Raw genomic sequence first — 22,178 nt, forward strand, 5'->3', positions numbered from 1 at the left:
GCCCCACGCACACATTCTTCTTTGGATGGTGGATGGTGGTTACACCAGATCAAATTGATGAAATCATTCAATCATGCGGAAATTCCTGATACAAAGAAAGATCCAGTATTACACGAAGTGATAAAAACCAATAACCCACAATCCCACTTCGGTTTGTATGTCTGACAATAAATGCACGAAACAGTATCCACGTGCTTTTCTTTCGGAAACACAAACTAGAAATGCCACTCTATCGGCGTCGCTCACCAGGCGACAATGGCAGAACATTCAGCATTCAAGACAGAAGAGAAAATATCGATGTTGACAACACATGGATCGTACTATATTCACCATTATTGTCTAATTCACATTCGAAACTCATATGTATCAATGCTGGGTATTGCAGTTTGGTGTAATCAATAAAATACGTTTGTAAGTACGTCACCAAAGGAACCAATATGGCGGTTATTGGTCTTGATCGATACGGTCGATACGTGAACTGGACTAAAGCGCTTTGTAGGAAATTTATTTTTGCAATTCATGAACATTTTCCGACTTTTGTGCGTCTCGCAGTTAATTTAGAGAATGGTCAAAGAGTGTATTTGAACCCGGGGAATACAGTACAGCCAGTGGAAACACCACCCGCAACAAAATTAACTTTTACGAGTTTTTGCTCAACTTTCGTCAGAGATCCGTTTGCGAGGGCATTCGGAAATACCCCGATGGAATGCATCGTCGAAGAAATAATTACGCGGAAAGCAACGCCAACCAGTAGATGGACATCCAGGTGTGTTAACAAGTAAGGCATCAGGACAAATTTACACAATCCACCCAAAAAACGACGATTGTTTCTACCTTTGGTTGTTATTGATAAATGTACGCGTTCCAACTTCATTTGAGGCATTGCGTACTGTGAATGATACGGTGTGTGCAACTTTTTGAGATGCAAGCCAGCAATTACAATTGCTGGAAAATTATAATCACTAGAATCAAACGATGAACAATGCGATAGCTATAAGTTAATATAATAATTACTTAATGAATTATATTTATTATTCAACACTTTTGTAACAAAAATTTTTTAGGCCATTTGTTCTTTAACCTAATTAAAACTAATATAGTTTTCATTATACTTAAAAAAAAGTTCTTAACTAAAACTGTATTCCGTAGGCCATCCCGAAAAAAAAACAAAACCACTTCACTTGGGTAGTTTGTATTGGTGGAAGGGCTGCCTGTAGATAATACACATGTGCCGAAAAAAAAGATAAATGAATAACTTGTGATAATACTTATCTGAATTCAAATATAAACTTTATTATTGACACTAATATGTATTTTTATGAAAAACTTCCACATATCTTTCTTTTCAAACTTACTTTCCAATTGATGTTTTCTTATAACGGCTAACGATTTGTCAATTTGTATATTCAAACGACAAATTACCACCCAGGATTGTATCCTACTACATGCAAAAATTTAGAAATATTTGAAGCGTGTTTAGCAATTGCACAAAAAAAACAACTGATTTAACATTAAAAAACAAGTAATATCCCAATAAAATTGAACAGATATGCAAAGTAATTCAATATAATCACTTAAATAACGTAAACACTTGATTATTTAATATTTCTTAAAGTGTTGATCATCAAAATTTAAAATTTAAATGTAGCTTAAACGCTAACACCACACCCTGATTACCATGAAAGAAACAACAACAACAACAACTACAACAACCATGACGACAATAGCGACGACTAAGGACATGAACTATGGGAATCCTATTACGGAATGTGAAGAAGACGAACTACTTGCTTCCAGCCAGGAGACGAGTAAGAGTACTACCGGACATACCAACCAAAGTATACCGGTAGATACAGCAGTGAAAACCTCAGATATAAGGGAAGAAGCGTCCACCTCCAAGGCTGCCATGAGCACCAACCAAAGTGCACTGGCGGCTAAAGGAGAGAGCAAAAAGAAGCGCAAGAAATCCCAGAATCAGCTGAGGAAAAACCGGTACCAGAGGGCAGTCTTCATACTAGGGAAGATAGCCAAAGACCAGGCAGCCGGTACACCAGTTGATGAGGCTGAAACAAAGCGCCTCAAATCTATCGTCGAGGAATATGAAAGCTACCTGAAAAGGAAGCAATCACAACCTCAAGAAGAGAGCAAACGAGAGAGCACTTCTCAGAAAAGAAATCGCTCCACCACAGAAGTAACCGGAACTCAGCCCAAAAAACCGAGGAGGAGTGAAGGTGAACACAGCAGCACAACAACGGCAAGGCATTTCTGCGATGTAGCCAGGGATAGCCTGCAGGTGGCCATTATAGATGGAAATTCCTCCTCTCCGAGCACTATACAGGAGAGATGGGTGGAGATCGACGTCAGATTGTCGAGTATGGTGCTAAGCTATGTACTCGACAATCCTGCGGGTCCTCACCCGGAGTTTGACTCCTCTGAGACCCTCAGGGGCTACAGGGTCATCAAGTGCGCGGACCAGGACTCGCTAGATTTCCTGACGGGTAGTGTTGCTAAAATTAGCAACGCCTTTGTAGGCCTCCAATTGAGGCTTATACCCGCCAGGGACATTCCGAAGAGACCTCATGCTCGCATTTGGCTACCCCCACTAGAGGAGCCAGGCGAAAAACTCCTGAGGTGCATTAAGCTGCAGAACAAATCTATACCTGGTATAGATGAGTAGCAGCTTATCAAGGAGGAAAAACCGAATAAAGCAAGCAAGCCAATACTAGTGGCCATTTGCGATGAGTCGATTGAGGCTCTGAAGAAGACTGACTACAAAATCAGCTTCGGAATACGGAAGGCCAGACTAAAAATCTTCCAAGGCGACAAATCGGCTGACGAAGACGACACGAAAGAGGTCGACGACGCCAGCCAGTTGCTACGGAATGTGGGCATTGAAGAACCCCGAGATGCCCAATAACAATAACATAAACTGCGTACAGATAAACCTGCAGCATTCGAAGAGTGCTACAGCGAATCTGACAACCCTCGTGAACGAGGGGGGCATCAACATCAGCCTAATACAGGAGCCCTGGGTTAATGAAGATTCCATAAAAGGGCTAAACAGCAGCAACTATAACCTGTTTTACACACGGAACAAAGGTAAACCTAGGGCATGCATTCTTATCAATAAAAGTATAAATGCATTTCTTTGTCCTAATTACAGCACAGCAGATATCACAGTGGTAAAGATGGAACAGAAGGAAAAGCCCTTCTTCCTGGTCTCGGCCTACTTGGCCCATGACGAAGACATACCACTGGCCCCGCTCACCAGACTTGTAGAGGAGAACAGGAAGGATGATGTCCTCCTAATTTGGTGTGATGCAAACGCAAGGCACACCGTATGGGGTAGCTCCAGTATAAACACCAGAGGTGAGTCACTCTTGCAATATATTTTGAATAGTAATCTGAGTATTTGCAACAAGGGCGATAAGCCAACTTTTATTTTCCCACGCTCGGATAGGTTTCCCGGGTGGGAGGAAGTGCTTGACCTCACGCTATCAACAGACACAGACAGTCTCGTTGTGGATAACTGCAGGTTATCCGATGAGCCTTCCTTGTCGGAACACTCCTGGATACTCTTCAGCATCCGTAAGAGGTACAGTGCGCCTCTCACATACCGGAACCCTAGAAGAACGACATGAGGAAAATTTACCAGTATAGCAACAAAATGCCTCGAAAAGGTAGGCAATAAGAGTATCAGAAATCCTGAGGAACTAGATTCAGAAGTTGAGAAGTTGGAATCTTAACCACAACTTTTAATAAATCTACCCCGCTAACTGTTTTGAAAAAGAGAAAGTCTCTTCCTTGGTGGAACAGTGAACTCAAGAATTTGAGAGCACAATTAAGGAAAGATTTCAATGAGAGTTTTAGAACCAAAATCTGGCAGCCATATAAAGACATTATGAAGGAATACAAAAAAGAAGTCAGGAAAGCTAAAAACGACTCATGGCGATCTTTCTGCACATCGATAGAAAGTTGCAGAGAAGCCGCTAGGCTGAGTAAAATGCTATCCAAAGATCATATTAATACCGCCTCCATTAGGGTGGAGGGAAGTAATTGGACCTCCTCGACAAAAGAGTCTCTGGAGGTACTAATCACAACGCACTTCCCCGGGAGTCAGCAAACACCTTCAACGAGGGTTCAACCAGAACCACCGCTGAACGCAGCTGACTATCGAAGCCAAATAGTAGACAAAAGAAAAATCAAATATGCCATAAATAGTTTTGCACCATTTAAAGCGGCAGGTCCTGACGGGATTATGCCCATAATGCTGCAAAAATGGTAGAACCAATGGTTCTAAGGTTTGAAAATATATACAAAGCGAGCATTCAACTATCTTACATCCCAAGAAGTTGGAAAAGGAGTAAAGTTGTGTTCCGAAACCAGGCAGAAGAACACACAAGAATGCCAAGGGTTTTAGACCTATAAGCCTTACCTCCTTTATGCGAAAGGTACTAGAAAGGCTAATAGATCTACACGTAAGAACAATAATGGCGGAGAAGTTATCGAAGTCCCAACATGCGTACATAAAGGGCCGATCAACCGAAACCGCCCTCCACGAGGGGATAAGTGTGATTGAAAAATCACTACACCACAATCAATACACCACGGCTGCTTTTCTAGACATATAGGGCGCCTTCAATAACATAGAAGTAAATGCGATAATTAATTCTCTGGCGCATGGGGGCATAGATGACACTGTGTGGAGATGGATACTATTAATGCTTGAGAATAGGAAGATTATAGCTTCAAACGGCGCTGCAACACAAACAAGTTATGTGAGTAGAGGGACGCCTCAAGGGGGGGGGGGTCCTCTCTCCGCTTCTAGGGGTTGTAGCGCTGAACGAAATACTCCTCCAACTAAACGGTGGAGGAGTGAAAGCAGTAGCGTATGCAGACGATGTAGTGTTGTTGGTATCAGGTATGTTTCCTTCAACGGTCAGCGAGATTACTTCGCACTTCGTAAGTTAAACATATGGGCTAAAAACAATGGTCTAGGAGTTAACACGAACAAAACAGAACTGATGCTTTTCAAAAGCAGAACCAAAATACCTCAGTTTCAACTTCCGGTACTAAACGGTACAACACTCACTCTATCCCCAACAGCTAAATACTTGGGGGTGAAGGTTGACACCAAACTGTCCTGGAAAATAAATATAGAAAAAAGAATAAACAAGGCATACATGGCCTACTATACTTGTAAGAAAATCGTCAATAAGAATTGGGGCCTCAAACCAAGTATAATCATGTGGATGGACACGGCGGTCGTAAGACCTATACTTACATATGGAGCTCTGGTATGGTGGTCAGCTCTAAACAAACAATACAACATTAGAAAATTAAATGGAATACAAAGAGCAGCAAGTGCGGGTGTTACGGGCGCAATCAGGTCATGTCCGACTGATGCGCTCATTGTGATCTTGCATCAACTACCAATGGACATTTTTAATAAAAGAATTGGGAGGTTGAAATCAGCAGAACTACGGGCATAGTGTAATCCTAAACAAGCTCACTATTAATAAATCAGACTACATTCTCCCAAAGCTGGATTTCAATAGACACTTCCAGGTGAGGATACCATCTAGACGAGAATGGAGAAGAGGTTCAATAGCAGAGGAGGATACCACCTCTGTCTATACCGACGGGTCCAAAATGGACTGCGGAGTAGGCACGGGTGTATTCTCCGCTAATCTAGGCATATCTCTCTCTATATGTCTACCGAACTGGGCTAGCATCTTCCAAGCACAAGCACTAGGCATAGAAAAAGCCTGCGAAGTTCTATTAGAAAACCACGGGAATATACATAAAGCAACTATATTTACGGATAGCCAGGCGGCACTCCTGGCATTATCTTCACCCATGACAAATAGAATAGTTCACAACTGCAAGAGCGCACTAAGCTCAATAAAAGACAAGCTCCAACTAAACTTGATCTGGGTTCCCGGCCACAGGAACATTTTCGGTAACGAAAAAGCAGACGAGTTGGCAAAGGCAGGAGCTTTCCTCAACGAACCCGAGGCGGAGATAATACCAAGCCCGCTAGGATCGATCAAAGGAGAGATCAATAGACAATTTCAACAAATTGCAAACAACAGGTGGAAAAACATTACAAAATGCGTCATAACCAAACAATTATGGCCAACATATGACAGGAAAAGAACCAACGACTTATTAAATAGGTCAAGAAAAAGTATTTACAGAGTAACAGCTACCACAACAGGGCACTGGCCATTTGGGGAACATGCGTCCAAAATGGGTATGCCCTACAACGACATCTGCCGTGGCTGCGGAGTAGCAGGGAACAAGGAAACAATCTTCCACTTTCTCTGCGAATGCCCAGCTCTAGCACAGATCCGACACAAAACACTCGGAATCCACCAAGCACCAAACCTTGAATGGATTTCCACCAAAAGCATATCGGACATAAGCAGTTTCATCGAAACCTCAAAATGGTTTGAGAGAGAAGGTGAAACGTAATAGCAGATACAGGAGGTTCTACGAATAGTGTATCAAAATGGCACATCAGTGCTAATTGAGCCCGATAGGGCTGCACTCCTACCTACCTACCTACCTTCCATGAAAGTAGCAAAAAAAGTGTTACACAACACCCTAAGATTTTCTAGAGTTATGTACATGTATGTAAACAAAGCAAAGGTTTATTACTGTATATACTGAGCTTCTCAAATTTCATGTGCTTAGCACAATGACAACGACAAACTGCAGCAGCACGACAGTGAACTGAAAATTGCGTTGTGAATCCTACTACTACCTTGCACTTCAATGAAATTTTAATATTTTGTTCAAAGTGAAATTTTTTATGCAAAACATAAGTAAATAGATAAATTTATTTGTTTTAAATTATCAATTGTTATTACAAATGATATAATAGAGCTATTTTATGCTTTTATTTGTAAAATAACGTCAAGTTTGTTAGAGCTGTGAATAATTTTACATTTTACATATTAGTGGCATCACCACTCTACCTCATCTCTCTACCTTCAATTCTACTGTCAACTCTACTGTCGTTGGCAAATACAATATAAGAATATATTGAAGTTAGCGAGAGCAACAACTGTCGGCCTGCAGTCGTGTAGTCGTGCAGCTGTCAAAATAACTGTCTCCATAAGAACGTGTGTATTTTAATATTTGACAGATGTCGTTTGCAGTCTGTCGCGGTCATTGTGTTCAGCACATCAAAATTAAGCTAATCGTTTGCAAATGCTTCTGGCTCATCGTATGTAAACGAAGGAATTCCCCGGTTTCATGTTTACTACATTCAGTTACAGTGACGTGCTTGTTTGCAAGTGTGGTGATTTTCAACCCAACTAACGCAATTTTCGTGGATTTGCTTGATTTATTTACTTTCTCATTTTCTTATACATATGCAGACTTGTTAGAGCGTAATATAGAGGTAATTAATCGAAGCAAACAATTTGAAAACATTGCAAATAAAAAACAATAGACTGATCTTTGGCCACAACCGGATCAATTCCAATATAGACATTTCCGAGAGTTAAAAACTGTTATACACCTATGAATCTTAATGTTTTTTCATATATGAATATAGATATCTAATAATAAATTAAATATTTATATACATTATAAACATGCAGTTGTGTTCACGAAAATAATAGTGCGACAGCACATAACACTCCAATCTTATTGCTTACATATTCCATCTTGCAAATTGAACATTTCTACTACAAAACTTTCGTAGAACAGAATATTGTTAACAAAAAAACACCAAAATGCCGTTATTTTTATTTTGCGTTGCTTTCTTCATGGTGTATTTCAATATTTGCACCAAAAGTCTCTTGTTCATTAAAATAGTAGTGCTTGACGGGAATAGTTGAAAATAATTACAAAAAAAATTTTAATTTTAACTGACATCAGTAAATGTATTAAGATAATGTAGTAATTGTGTGATATAAATTTATTGAAATCGCTCCTTATTTCTTGTTTAGTGGGTTGAAAAAAATCATTGCTCAATCCAAAAGCGAGAGTTAATAGTTAAGTTAAGAGATCAAGGCAAGACATATAAAAAAGTCGTAGAAATGATTGGTTACACTACTCCGATGATATTGAATGCTATTAATCATACTACATAAATATTAAGCCGGAAACTCGTGGTGGTAAACGCAATGCTACATTTCTAGAGGACCGACGAATTGTGCGATACAGCAAAGCGAAGCCTTCGGCGTCGTCAAAAATAATTAAACATGAATTGAATCTAATGGTCAGTGCTGTCACAGTTAGAAGTTGCGAAAGACCATACATATATGTACATATATTGGCCCGCCCAAAAGTGACACAATATTTAATTTACAGATGAGATCAAAAATGCTTTGTTTGGTAGTATAGGCTCCAGGCAGTTCGTTGTCCCCCAAACACAGAATACCACCCAAGGTACATCACAAAGACAGTTAAGTATGGTGGGCTAAAGACTATGGAGTGGGCTTGTTTGTCGTATGCTGGCGATGGTCCAATCTCTATGATCAGTGGCATTATGGAACAAGCAGTGTACATTAATACATTGAAACATGTAATGCTACCATATGCTAATTGGAAAATGTCTTTAAAATGGACATTTCAGCAGGATAACGATCCTAAACCTACGAGCAAACTAGCTAATCAGTGGTTTGCATCTGAAAACATCTACGTGATACCACGACCAGCACAATCTCCGGACCTAAACTCGATCGAAAACTTACGGGGCGATGTCAAGAGAAGCAACAGCAAAACCATTAAAAAGCATAGAGTTTTGGCAAGTGTTTAAGGAGGCATGGGCTCAAATCTCTGTGAAGCATTGTAGGGACCTTATTGATTCCATGCCACGCCGATGCCTAGCCGTTATAAACAGCAACGGATTTAAAATAAAACATTAGACCTTAGGAAACATATTAAATATGATCTATTTACTGTTACTTTCATATTCTTAGTTTTTTCGTCTTTTTTAATGACCACTACTATTTTCTTGAACAGCATAATTTTTCAATTTTATTTTAATTTAATAATTGTATGTAAACTCAAAAATTTGTTTGGTAGATAAAATTGTAAATATATCATACATTAATTAAAAGTTAGGGTTTTTATAACTTTTTGATCGAATATTGTTCTTATCAAGTGATTTGACTGTTAAATAGTTAGCAGCCCCCGACACTATTATTTTCGTGAACACACTTAATTTGGTATATCGTTTATTTATTTTTAATGTATAATACTTTATGTTATTAAAAAAAAATTTAAAGTAATGAGCTGTTAATTATTTAAAATCATTAATTTATGATATTGATTCTTTAATAGTGATTATAAGAATAAGTTACTTTAGGGATAACCGCATAATTTTTTTGGAGAGTTCATATCGATAAAAAAGGTTGCGACCTCGATGTTGGATTAAGATATATTTTTAGGTGTAGCCGCTTGTTAAGTCTGTTCGATTTTGGCAGATTAGTGAAATAAACTTATCCTCTTTTATTAAATTCTATTTCTTATTACTTTTCTCCTATTTTTTCTTTACTTTTGTCTTTAGTTGCTTGGTAATGTATTCTTTTATTTGTGAAGTTATTTTCTTTTAATTTAGGGTTATTACTTTTTATGCTGTACTAGTTTAGGTGTGTATACTGTTATAATCGATGGTTGATCTTCTAATTTTAATTATGCATTATTAGGGGGGTTACAGGATTTAATATTGAATATAGAAGAGGTTTTGCTTTAATTTTTATGGCTGTGTATGCTAGAATTTTATTTATGAGCATATTGTTTTGTGTAGTTTTTTTAGGCTGTTATGTGTTTAATGTTATATTTTATGTTAAGTTAACGTTTATTTCATTTGTTTTTATTTGAGCTCGAGGTACTTTACCTCGCTTTCGTTATGATAAATTAATATATTTAGCGTGAAAGAGTTTTTGACCATTTTCATTAAATTTTTTATTATTTATTATTGGGTTAAAACTGATATTGATTTATTATATGTGGTCAATATAATTTAGTAAAGTCAATAGAAAGATTGATTTCTATCTTATGTTTTCAAAACATGTGCTTATACAAGCTCATTTACTGGTTACTTACATTGTCTAATTAACAAAGTAATATAGGAAATGAATTACAGTTAAAATTGACCTAATAATACATAAGGTTCTTCTACTGGTCGCTGCTCCAATTCATGTTAATAAAATTACTGCAACAACTATAGTTTAAAATAAAATTTTGTTGATAGGATAGAATTGAATTTCTCGAAATTTTCTTAAGTGATAGAAAGGTAAAATTGCTGGAATAGCAATTGATAGTACTTGTACTAAGGCAATTACTCCTCCAAGCTTATTAGGAATAGGTCGTAAAATTGCGTAAACGAATAAGAAGTATCATTCTGGTTGAATGTATACTGGGGTAACCAGAGGGTTAACGGGAATAAAATTATCTGGATCTCCTAATAAATAGGGGTTAATTATTGTTAGAAGGATTAATGCTGCAATTATGATAACAAATCATACGATATCCTTGTATGAGAAGTATGGGTGGGAAGGGATTTTATTAATATTAGAATTTTATCCGATAGGATTATTTGAACCTGTTTGGTAAAGGAATAGTGAATCAGAGTTATTGCTAATACAATAAATGGTAAAAAGAAGTGGAATGTAAAGAATCGTGTAAGAGTAGCATTAGGAGGTGTGTTCAAAGAGTATCACGAATCGTAACTGACAGTTTTCTTCGATTGCAGGGGCGTGGTGCATCATGAGTTCTTGCCACATGGAAGAACAGTCAATAAGGAATATTACCTGCAAGTTATGCGAAATTTGCGCAAAGCAATCCGCCAGAAACGCCCGGATTTGTGGAAGAACAAAAATTGGCTTTTGCACCACGATAACGCCCCTGCTCACACATCGTTGCTTGTGCGCGACTTTTTGGCCAAAAACAACACACTTATGATGCCGCAGCCACCGTATTCCCCAGATCTGGCCCCCTGTGACTTTTTCTTGTTCCCTAAACTGAAGAGGCCCATGAAAGGACGACGTTACGCTTCTCTTGACGAGATAAAGACGGCATCGAAGAGGAGCTGAAGAAGATAAAAAAATGATTTTTTGAAGTGCTTCGAAGATTGGAAAAACCGTTGGCACAAGTTATTATACTCATGGGGAATAAGATTAATACTCCTACTAGTCAGGTAGGTGTAAATAAGAAAGATCCATAATAGATTCCACGCCCGACATGTAAATAACTACAAATTAAGAAAAATTATGCACCGTTAGCATGAAGAGTTCGTAGTAATTATCGGTAGTTTACGTCACGGCAAATGTGATTTACACGATTGAAAGCTAAATTAATATCTGCAGTATAATGTATGGCTAAAATAATCCTGTTAAGATTTGAGTAATTAAACATAGACCTAATAGTGACCCGAAATTTCGTTATGCTGAAATATTAATTGGGGCTGGAAGATCTACAATTGCATTATTTGCAATTTTAAATGGGGGTGTTTGGTTCGTAAAGGTTAGTTCATTAGCTTATTTGTCGAAGGGGTCCGTAAAATAATTTAGTAATTTTTACTACTGCAATCAATGTAATTAATAAATAGTTTATTAATATAATAGTGATAAAATTTCAGTTTTCAGGAACAGTTAAATTAAAATTATATATGGGTTGTATTTCTAAATTTTGAATAAATGAAGATGTTGAGATTTTATCTATAAATATGGCAATTAGTGTTAGAGTTAGCATAATTAGAATACAAAAAGTTGTTAATTTTATAGATAGAGAAAATATTTCATTTGATGCTAAGGAAGTTACATAAATAAATAAAATTTATGAAAATTAGAATCTTTTAGCTATTAGTCCAGTAATTAAACAAATCTGTATTGTTTGAAATAATAATATTAATCGTAAAGCGTGATTTATTTGAAAAAAATCCTGAGATTAGTGTTGAAGAATATAAAAAGAGTTGTATTATTTCAGGAGGTAGTTTATTTAAAATATTAATTTTGGGGATTAATGATAAAGTTATTTCTTTTCTCTTGAAGTTTTAAAAGACAAAATTTTATTTTTGGTTTACAAGACCAATGCTAATATTAATGAGTCTATATTGAGGGTTACGGTGGTTTTTATTTTCAATAGGAATTGTTGTTTTTGTTTCTAATCGTAAGCATTTATTATCAATGTTTCTAAGTTTAGAATATATTGTATTAAGTTTATTTTCCCTTTTATTTATTTATTTAAATTTAATTGATTATAGAAGATTTTTGAGTATAATATTTTTAACTTTTAGAGTATGTGAGGGTGCTTTAGGTCTTTCTATTTTAGTTTCTATAATTCGTACACATGGAAATTATTATATTCGTGTAATCATTTAATGTACTAGAATGTTAAAATTGATTTTCATAATACTTTTTATTACGTCTATTTTTTTATAAATGATTTATTTTGAATGGGTCAAAATTTATTATTTATTGTAACTTTTGTTTTCATTATTTTAAATTATTGTACGAATTATTTTGTAAATATTTCTTATTTTTTAGGATTTTATGTTATTTCTTATGGTCTTGTTTTATTGAGATTTTGGATTTGTACTCTATAAGAATAATAATTATAAAAATTTATTTTTGTTTACTGTTTTAATTTTGTTGGTCCTTTTAGTACTAATTTTTTGAAGAATGAACTTATTTATATTTTATTTATTTTTGAAAAGAAGCTTAATTCCTACTTTATTTCTAATTTTGCTTTGAAGGTATCAAACGGAACGTCTTCAAGCGGGAGCTTATTTATTATTTTATACATTGTTGGTTTCTTTACCTATATTGCTAGGGTATAGGTATTTTTTATTTCTATAATAATTTAAATACAATAAATTTTGACTTGTTAAGCAATTATATAATTAATTATGAATTGTTGTATTTATCTTTAATTTTGGCTTATTTAGTTAAAATACCTATATTTTTAGTTCATTTATGACTTCCTAAGGCTCATGTTGAAGCACCTGTTTCAAGATCAATAATTTTCGCTGGAATTATATAAAGTTAGGAGGATACGGTTTGTTGCGAGTTTTTTCTTTTTTTGCAATTGAGAGGTATTGAGAGGTATTAAATATAACTATGTATGAGTTAGTATTAGATTAGTAGGAGGAGTTTTAATTAGTTTAGTGTGTTTACGTCAAACTGTTTTAAGGCTTTAATTGCTTATGCATCAGTTGCTCATATAGGAATTGTTTTAGGTGGCTTAATAACTTTAACTTATTGGGGTCTTTGTGGTTCTCATACCTTAATAACCGCCCATGGGTTTTGTTCGTCCGGACTATTTTGTTTAGCTAATATTACCTATGAACGATTAGGAAGTCGACGTTTATTAATCAATTGATTGTAAATTGATCTTGAGTTACTATAATTTCTTTGTCTTTATTATCTTTTTTTAGCGCTGTATATACTTTATATCTGTATGCTTATAGTCAGCGCGGTAAAATTTGTTCAGGGGCTTATACATTTGGAGGTGGTAAGATTCGTGAATTTTTTTATTATTTATTCATTGATTTCTTTTAAATTTATTAATTTTAAAGAGAAATATTTGTTTGTTTTGACTTTAGATCTAAATAGTTTATTTCAAATATTAATTTGTGGAGTCAATGAAATGAGTTTGATTATTTTAGACCGTGAAATATTTATCAATTTGAAGAATTAGATTTTTAATTTTAATTACTATTATAATTAGTTTTTTTTTCTTCTAGCTTAGTATTTTTATTAAATGAGTATTCTTTATATCTTTTGTTTTGTTAATTACTTCTTTGGTCATTTATTATAGAAAGAAATATATGAGAGGGGATACAAATATTAACCCTTTTATTATTTTGGTTTTAATATTTGTATTATCTATAATGTTATTAATTATTAGTGCTAATTTAATTAAAATGTTAAATCTTATATTGCTGGAACTTTTACTTACTGCTTAATAGAATTGGAGATGGAGATGTAGCTTTTTTATTAGCAATTGCTTGAATATTAAACTACTGGAGTTGAAATTATATCTTTTATTTAGAAAGTATAAAGAATATAATGGAAATAGAAGTTATTGATTCATTAATTATATTAGGTGTTATAACTAAAAGAGCTCAGATTCCTTTTTCTTCTTGACTACCGGCTGCTATGGCAGCTCCTACTCCTGTTTCGGCTTTAGTTCATTCTTCGACCTTAATAACTGCTGGTGTTTATTTATTAATTTGATTTAATGTTTTATTAAGAGGTAGATGGTTAGGAGATTTATTATTATTATTTTCTGGGTTAACAGTATATATAGCAGGGTTAGGGGCTAATTTTGAGTTTGATTTAAAGAAGATTATTGCTCTTTTTACGTTAAGACAGTTAGCTTTAATAATAAGAATTTTATCTATAAGATTTTATAAACTTGCCTTTTTCCATTTATTAACCCATGCTTTATTTAAGGCTTTATTATTTATATGTGTTGGGGCTATTATTCATAATATAAATAATTCTCAAGATATTCGTCTAATAGGAGGATTAGGTGTATATATACCTTTAACTTCTGAGTGTTTTAATGTAGCTAATTTAGCATTATGTGGAATGCCTTTTTATACTCTCGCAACAAAGTTGCTAAAGAGAATATTATAGTTTTGTTCACATAACGGTTGTTTGTAAGTCCTAAAACTAAAAGAGTCAGATATAGGGTTATATATACCAAAGTGATCAGGGTGACGAGTAGAGGTGAAATCCGGATGTCTGTCTGTCCGTCCGTCCGTCTGTCCGTCCGTCCGTGCAAGCTGTAACTTGAGTAAAAATTGAGATATCATGATGAAACTTGGTACACGTATTTCTTGGCTTCATAAGAAGGTCAAGTTCGAAGATGGGCAAAATCGGTCCACTGCCACGCCCACAAAATGGCGGAAACCGAAAACCTATAAAGTGTCATAACTAAGCCATAAATGAAGATATTAAAGTGAAATTTGGCACAAAGGATCGCATTAGAAAGGAGCATATTTGGAAGTAATTTTTTTGGAAAAGTGGGCGTGGCCCCGCCACCTACTAAGTTTTTTGTACATATCTCGGAAACTACTATAGCTAGCTAACCAAACTCTATAGAGCCGTTTCCTTCAGGCATTTACATATACAGTTCAAAAATGGAAGAAATCGGATAATAACCACGCTCACCTCCCATACAAAGGTTATGTTGAAAATCACTAAAAGTGCGTTAATCGACTAACAAAAAACGTCAGAAACACAAAATTTTACGGAAAAAATGGCAGAAGGAAGCTGCACCCAGGCTTTTTTTAAAAATTAAAAATGGGCGTGGCGTCGCCCACTTATGGACGAAAAACCATAACTCAGGAACTACTCGACCGATTTCAATGAAATTCGGTATATAATACTTTTTTAACACCCTGATGACATATACTAAATATGGGCGAAATCGGTTCTCAACCACGCCTTCTTCCAATATAACGCTATTTTGAATTCCATCTGATGCCTTCTCTGTATAATATATACATTAGAAATCAATGATCATAGCGGAATAAAACTTTACTCAAATACGGTATGTGAGCTGAGGTATCCCTTGTGGAAAAATTGTTGTGATCGGACTATAACTTTTCAAGGTCCCTGATATCGAACACGAAGAACTCAGTGCCCAACTTAACCTAACCTAATTTTTCACCGAAAATATCGGTAAATCTCTCAGAATTTAATTCTAATTAATTTTACAGCAAAATAAAAAAAAATATGTAAATGACGGATAATGAAATCTCGATTATCACTTTATCGTGCGAGAGTATAAAATGTTCGGTGACACCCGAACTTGTTTAGCTGGATTTTATTCTAAGGATTTAATTTTAGAAGTTGTTTCATTCAATTACAAGAATTGTAGGAGGGAGTATTTTAAGTTGATTAATTTTTCCGACTCCCTATGTATATATTGTTTGCCCAGTTATTTAAAATTATTAACATTATTTGCCTGTATAGTAGGGGAAGTATCAGGTTATTTAATTTCTAATGTTTCTTTAATTTATTTTAATAAATCTTTACATAATTATTTAGCAAGTTATTTTTCTGGTTCTATATGATTTATACCTTATACATATTTCAGCTTATGATATTATTAATTATCCTTTAGTATTAGGGATACGAGTATGTAAGTCTTTTGATCAAGGTTGTTCAGGGTTTTTAGTTTTTATTCAAATAGCTTAAGATAGAGCATAACACTGAAGATGTTAGAGTAATTGTATAATTCTTGGATGTAGTGTATTGTATTTAGTAATTTATAAAAATAAGAAATTTTATTTTTAAAATGAAAATGTAATGTTTTTGTTAAACTATATAAACAGAAGCACAAATGGAGTTTAACCATTAAAAAATAAAAGTTAGCAGCTTTTTCTTGAACGTCAAACTTCCTTAATTGGAGATTGAGCTCAGTTTTATCATTATCATTAGTAAATAATTTTGAAATTATTCGAATAAGGGTATAAAATACCTAAAATCGAAATCGCTTCATGTTCTGAATTATAAAGTAGATTGATATTTCAATACTTTTTGAATGCAAATCATATATTATAATTAACTACAAACCTAATTTGATAAATTTAATATCCCTTGATTTCATTCATGATTTAACCCAATATTTAGGATGATAATGAATAAAATTTTTGTTGTGGCTCATATAACAATGTTAGAAATTGAAATAATTAAATTATAGGTAAAATAAGAGCAATCATCATCAAAAATTAAAAAAATTATTGTAATTAGAAAAAATTTGAGTGAGCAAGGTAGTCGTGGAGAATATTTAGGGTCAAATCCGCATTCAAATGGAAAACATTTTTCACGGTCTGTTAGTGCTTTTTTGATAAAATAGAGCCTAGTGTTATTACTACGCTGGTGATAATAATTCAAATTGATGCTATAATAATAATTGATAGATAAAAATTAATTATCCTCCTCATCAATAGATTGAAATATAAAGGAATAATCAGACAATATCGACGAAATGTCAATATCATGCAGCTGCTTCAAATCCAAAATGGTGTGTTTTAGAAAAGTGATTATTTAAATGGCGAATTAAACATACTAGAAGAAATGTTGTTCCAATCAATACATGAATTCCATGAAATCCTGTTGCTATGAAAAAGGTAGAACCATAAACTGAGTCTGCAATAGTAAATGGTGTTTCAATATATTCGTATGCTTGTAAAATAGTGAAATAAACTTCTAGGAGAACTGTGAAAAATAATCCTTGTGTGGCTTGTGAATAATTACCTTCCATTCATCTGTGATGAGCTCATGTAACAGTCACTCCTGAAGATAGTAAAATAGCTGTATTTAATAATCGAATAATAAAGCAATTTGACCCATGGGTAATAAAGATACAATTGTGTAAGAAGAGGAAGGACCAGTATTTCCTAATAGAGTAAGTAATAAATGTCCTGCAATTATATTAGCTGCTAATTGAACAGCTAAAGGTCCTGGTCGAATAATATTACTAATAGTTTCAATACATACCATAAATGGTATAAGAACTCCAGGAGTTGGTTGGGGAACTAAATGAGCAAATATATGTTGTGTATGATTAATCCATCCATAAAGTATAAAACATAACCATTAAGGTAAAGCTAATGTAAGTGTAAGTGTTAAATGCTTTGTTCTTGTAAAAATATAAGAAAATAGTCTTATAAAATTATTGAATAAAATTAATGAGAATAGAAAAATAAAAATAAAAGTTGACCCTGAGTGTCCTGATGGACCTAAAATAATTTCGAATTTCTTATGTAATGTAAGAAGGATTGAATTTCAAAAAATATCCCATCGTGATGGCATTAATCAGTAAGCGGAGGGAATTAAAAATGTTGTTATCAAATTTCAGTTTAAAGAAGTTGTTGAATACTTGCTTGAAATTTCTGAATTAAGGTTGGTACGCAGCTCTCAAGTAATTGCTCAAGAAAAAAATACATTATTTCTCAAGTAATTTTGACAGCTGGTTACGCATTGTGAATGATCCACATTAGAAGAGCAAGAGAGAATAAACAAAGTAAACAAACTTTGTGCGTATGTATGTATGTGTATGGTAACACAAATATTTTCATTGAGATTTAAGGAATGTTGTTGATGATTGGTTGGTTTTATACAACATTTCAAAATGGAATATACTTTATAATAATGATTTCAACTAATTTAGGATGAATTTGACGATTACTTCGAATTTCTCTCAAGAAACAATGGTTGATTTGATGTTTCTTCGCAAAACCAGGTTTGTCATATTCACATTTTATTGAAAAAAAGTATTAAAAATTAGTACTAGATTTCTTGAGAGCTGCATACTAGCACAAGTAACTTTATCGCAGGAACGTTTCTGGACCGTTTCTTAAGCGTTTTTTTATATGAAGTTTTTACGTTTCTTGAGAGCTGCGTACTAAGCTTTAGGTGTTTTAGAAATTAAAGAGTAATAATTTGTTATACTAAACAAGATAAAAGTAATTAAAAACATAATAAATAAACTTAATCAACCAATGGGAGCTATCTGAAGCACCAAAAAATATTAAATAGTTTGATAATTTTAGTGTGACATACTAATGCTATTCTTTAACTAACTTTTTTCAATAGGAGTAAGTGTTAATTTACTATAAAATAGTTTGAGAGACCAGTACTTGCTTTCAGTCATCTAATGAAAATTATGAATTAGTTCTATTAGTTACTCATTTAGTAAAATGATTTACAGGAGGTCTTTCGATTACAATAGTGTAAATCTATGATGAGCTCCATAAATTTCTGAACATTGACCATAAAATAATCCAGGACGATTTATTAGGTAATTAGTTTTGTTTAATCGGCCAGGGGTTCCATCAACCTTTACTCTTAATCGGAGATAAAGAGATGTCCAACTCTTCTCTCACTGGAAGTGAGAGAACAATTGCTAAACGTCAAAACCACCTAAACTTTGACAGTTGACTGGATTGAGGAGGTTTTGACGTTTAGCAATTGGAAACGAGCGATGGCCAGATTGAAATCTTACCAAAAAAATATGAAAACGGAGAGATTTGTTGCATCCTTCAAGACCACTTATAAAAAATGTTAAACCATGAAAACTAAATAAATTTATAAAATTTAAAGGTATTTGATGAAACGTTTTGTAATGTGATTCATCACAGTATTATTTTCAATGGAAATTTATTAAAAACATTTATATACTTTAGAAAGATTTAAATAGTTTCTCCATATAATAAATAACCACTGTATAGTAGTTTTTATTCATACTAAATGTTGGTTGTTTTAATTTAAAATGCCCAAAAATTTTTATTTTGTTCGATCTGGCCATAATGGAAAATGTTATAAAAAACGCTTATTTTGAGGCGCTCTCACATTGGAATATGTTGGGCATCCCATTATCCCTGCTCCTAATGCTGGAACAGTTCATGAGTGGATGACATCTACAGCTGTTACTAAAATACAAATTTGTGAATTTATGGGTTAAACTACACGATTATCACGAAAAATTGGTGGAAGAATTGTTCAAATTATTTTAATTGTTTGACCACGTAAAAAGTTTCGGTTTGTGTATGAATTAAAGAATAATATAAATATTAAGCAATCATCTGGTATTGTAATTATTACTAAAATTATGATTATTTCAGTTGGATCATGAAGGTAAGTTGTTCTATAAGAGGAGAGGCTTGAAGGGCAGCTCATGTTGTCATTAGTTTCTAATAAAAATAAAATACTTTATGTATGGAGCTTAAATCCATTGCACTAATGTGCCAAATTAGATAATTAGTTAAGGTAGTAGCCTGGTAACTTGGGTTCAAAAAATCTAAATTTTTTTTTACTTAATTCAAAAGTACAATGTTTTGAGAATGTACTGTGAAAATTTCAGACAGAAATTCGAAATATTTCGGAAGTTATAACGAGTTTCCTAAAGCGCCTTATATGTCATGTCTCTAATTGTCACAATAGTAATTTAGTGACTCTGTTAGTCAGGAGTTTAATTTTGGTATTTTGGCAGATACAGTAAAGTAGTATACTGTATAGTAGTATACTGTATCTGCCAGAATACTAAAATGAGACTCCTGACTAGCAGAGTCACTAAATGAAGATTGTGACAATTAGAGAGATGAGACAATCGTCTCAAGCAGAATACCAATATTAGAGTCCTCTCCCTCGGAGTTGTTGAACTTTAAACGCGTTTTTTTCATAACATTGTTTTTCTGGTCGGCCCGTGTCCTAACTCTTTTTCTACTGAACCGATTGCTTTCAAGTACTAACGAGAATTTTTCACTCCTAACTTTTTATTTTACAACCCTTTCTTTGCTTAAATAAAATGACTTTTTTTTCAAAGTCCGCCATTTTGTTATTTACCCTTGAAATTTAACTTCAGTAGTTCCGACCAGAATGACATGTCTATAGATTAAGAATAATCAAGAATATTTGATTTCAAATACCATCAAGAGCCAAAAACACCTGGGCCACCCACGTGCATTGTTTTGAGGTTCCAACTTCGAGTGATAATAATAGTACTAAAGTATTAAATTTTTGCAAATAATCTTTTTTTTTTTATATTTTCAATATGTAAATAAAAACACTCTAAATATTCAAGATAATTCCTTTTTATTTTCGTTTAAAAAAACACCCTCAGAAAAAGTTATGAAAATAAGCATAAGTTACCAGACTACTACTTTAAAAGAGGTAGTTCTGAATAACTATGTTCAGGTGGAGGAGTATTTTGAAGTCATTCAATTGAAGAACAAAGTTGTATAGGGTAAACTACTCGTCATTGTGTTAGCAAACTTTCTAAGATGATGAATAGGAAGACTAAGATTCCTAGTAAAGAAATAGATGAACCAATTTTAAAGACTGCGTTACATGTTGTGTAAGCATCTGGATAGTCTGAATACCGTCGAGGTATACCTGCTAATCCCAAAAGTGTTGTGGGAAGTAAGTTAGATTTACACCAATAAATAAAATAATAAATTGACTATTTAATCATTTAGGACTTAAGACTTATCCTGTCAATAATGGGTTTGTTCCCTAATCCTGCTTTAATAGCGAATACTGCTCCTATTAATAATACGTAGTGGAAATGAGCTACTACATAGTATGTATCATGAAGAATAATATATACAAATGAGTTAGCGACAACAACTCCTATTAATCCTCCTACAAATTCTAGAGCTCATAGTATAGCTGGGGAATAATTTAATTGTGTATCATGTAGTGTAGCTAATCAACTAAAAATTTAAATACCTGTAGGTACAGCAATAATTATTGTAGATGAAGTGAAATATGCTCGAGTATCTACATCTATTCCTTCTGTGAATATATGGTGGGCTCATACAATAAATCCTGGAAGTCAAATTGCTGTTATAGCATAAATTATTCCTAAAGATCCAAAAGGTTCCATCTCACCTGATTCTTGACAAATATTATGAAAAATTATCCCAAATCCTGGTAGAATAAAAATAAAATAATGGACGTCCAAAAAATTAAAATACGTGTTGGTAAAGAATAGGATCTCCTCTTCCTGCATGGTCGAAAAAGAAGGTATTTAAATGTCGATCTGTTACATAGGCTGCTATATATATTTCTGGACTAGGCAACACTAAGTGCTGCCAGGTGCAATCTGACATTTCCATTGGAAAGTTTGACATTTTTTAGCATAACATCACTCAGAACGTTTTGTCATTTAATTGTGAATTATTTTATTTACAGGGAATTAAAAAATTCATCTCGGCCAAAAAATGGAATTAACTCGTGAACATTTTCGTGCGATCATTTTTCACAACTTTCGACGTGGATTATCACGACAAGAGTGCATCGATGAACTAAAATATTTGTATGGCTATGAAGCACCATCCTATAGCACTGTGAAAAACTGGTACAACGAATTCAATCGTGGGCGACGCTCGCTCAAAGACGAATTCCGTGAAGGCCGTCCAAAAACAGCCGTTGTGCCAGAAAACATCGATGCCGTACATGAACTGATAATGCAAGACCGTCATGTAACATACCTTCAGATAGAAACATGCCTATGCATTTCTCCCACCAGCATACATTCAATATTGCATGAACACCTGGCCGTAAAAAAGGTTTGTTCTCGTTGGAAAATTTGACAATCGCTCAAAAAAAGGCCCGTGTGGATTTGTGTAAAGAAATGCTGAAAAAATACGATCGCGGTGCTTCAAAAGACGTTTATAAGATCGTCACAGGTGA

At 34.0% G+C, this 22,178-nt stretch overlaps 1 protein-coding gene and 1 pseudogene across 1 annotated transcript in view; both read left to right on the top strand.

The window, feature by feature from the left end:
- LOC105231168 (GTP-binding protein 1) overlaps positions 1-22,178 on the top strand; it is a 261,542-nt gene that overhangs the window by 2,397 nt on the left and 236,967 nt on the right. The gene's annotated exons all lie outside the window — the stretch shown is intronic.
- On the top strand, positions 1,679-21,083 carry LOC125777612 (NADH-ubiquinone oxidoreductase chain 5-like; annotated as a pseudogene).

This window comes from Bactrocera dorsalis, chromosome 3, assembly GCF_023373825.1.
Source record: "Bactrocera dorsalis isolate Fly_Bdor chromosome 3, ASM2337382v1, whole genome shotgun sequence".
Lineage (NCBI taxonomy): Eukaryota > Metazoa > Arthropoda > Insecta > Diptera > Tephritidae > Bactrocera > Bactrocera dorsalis.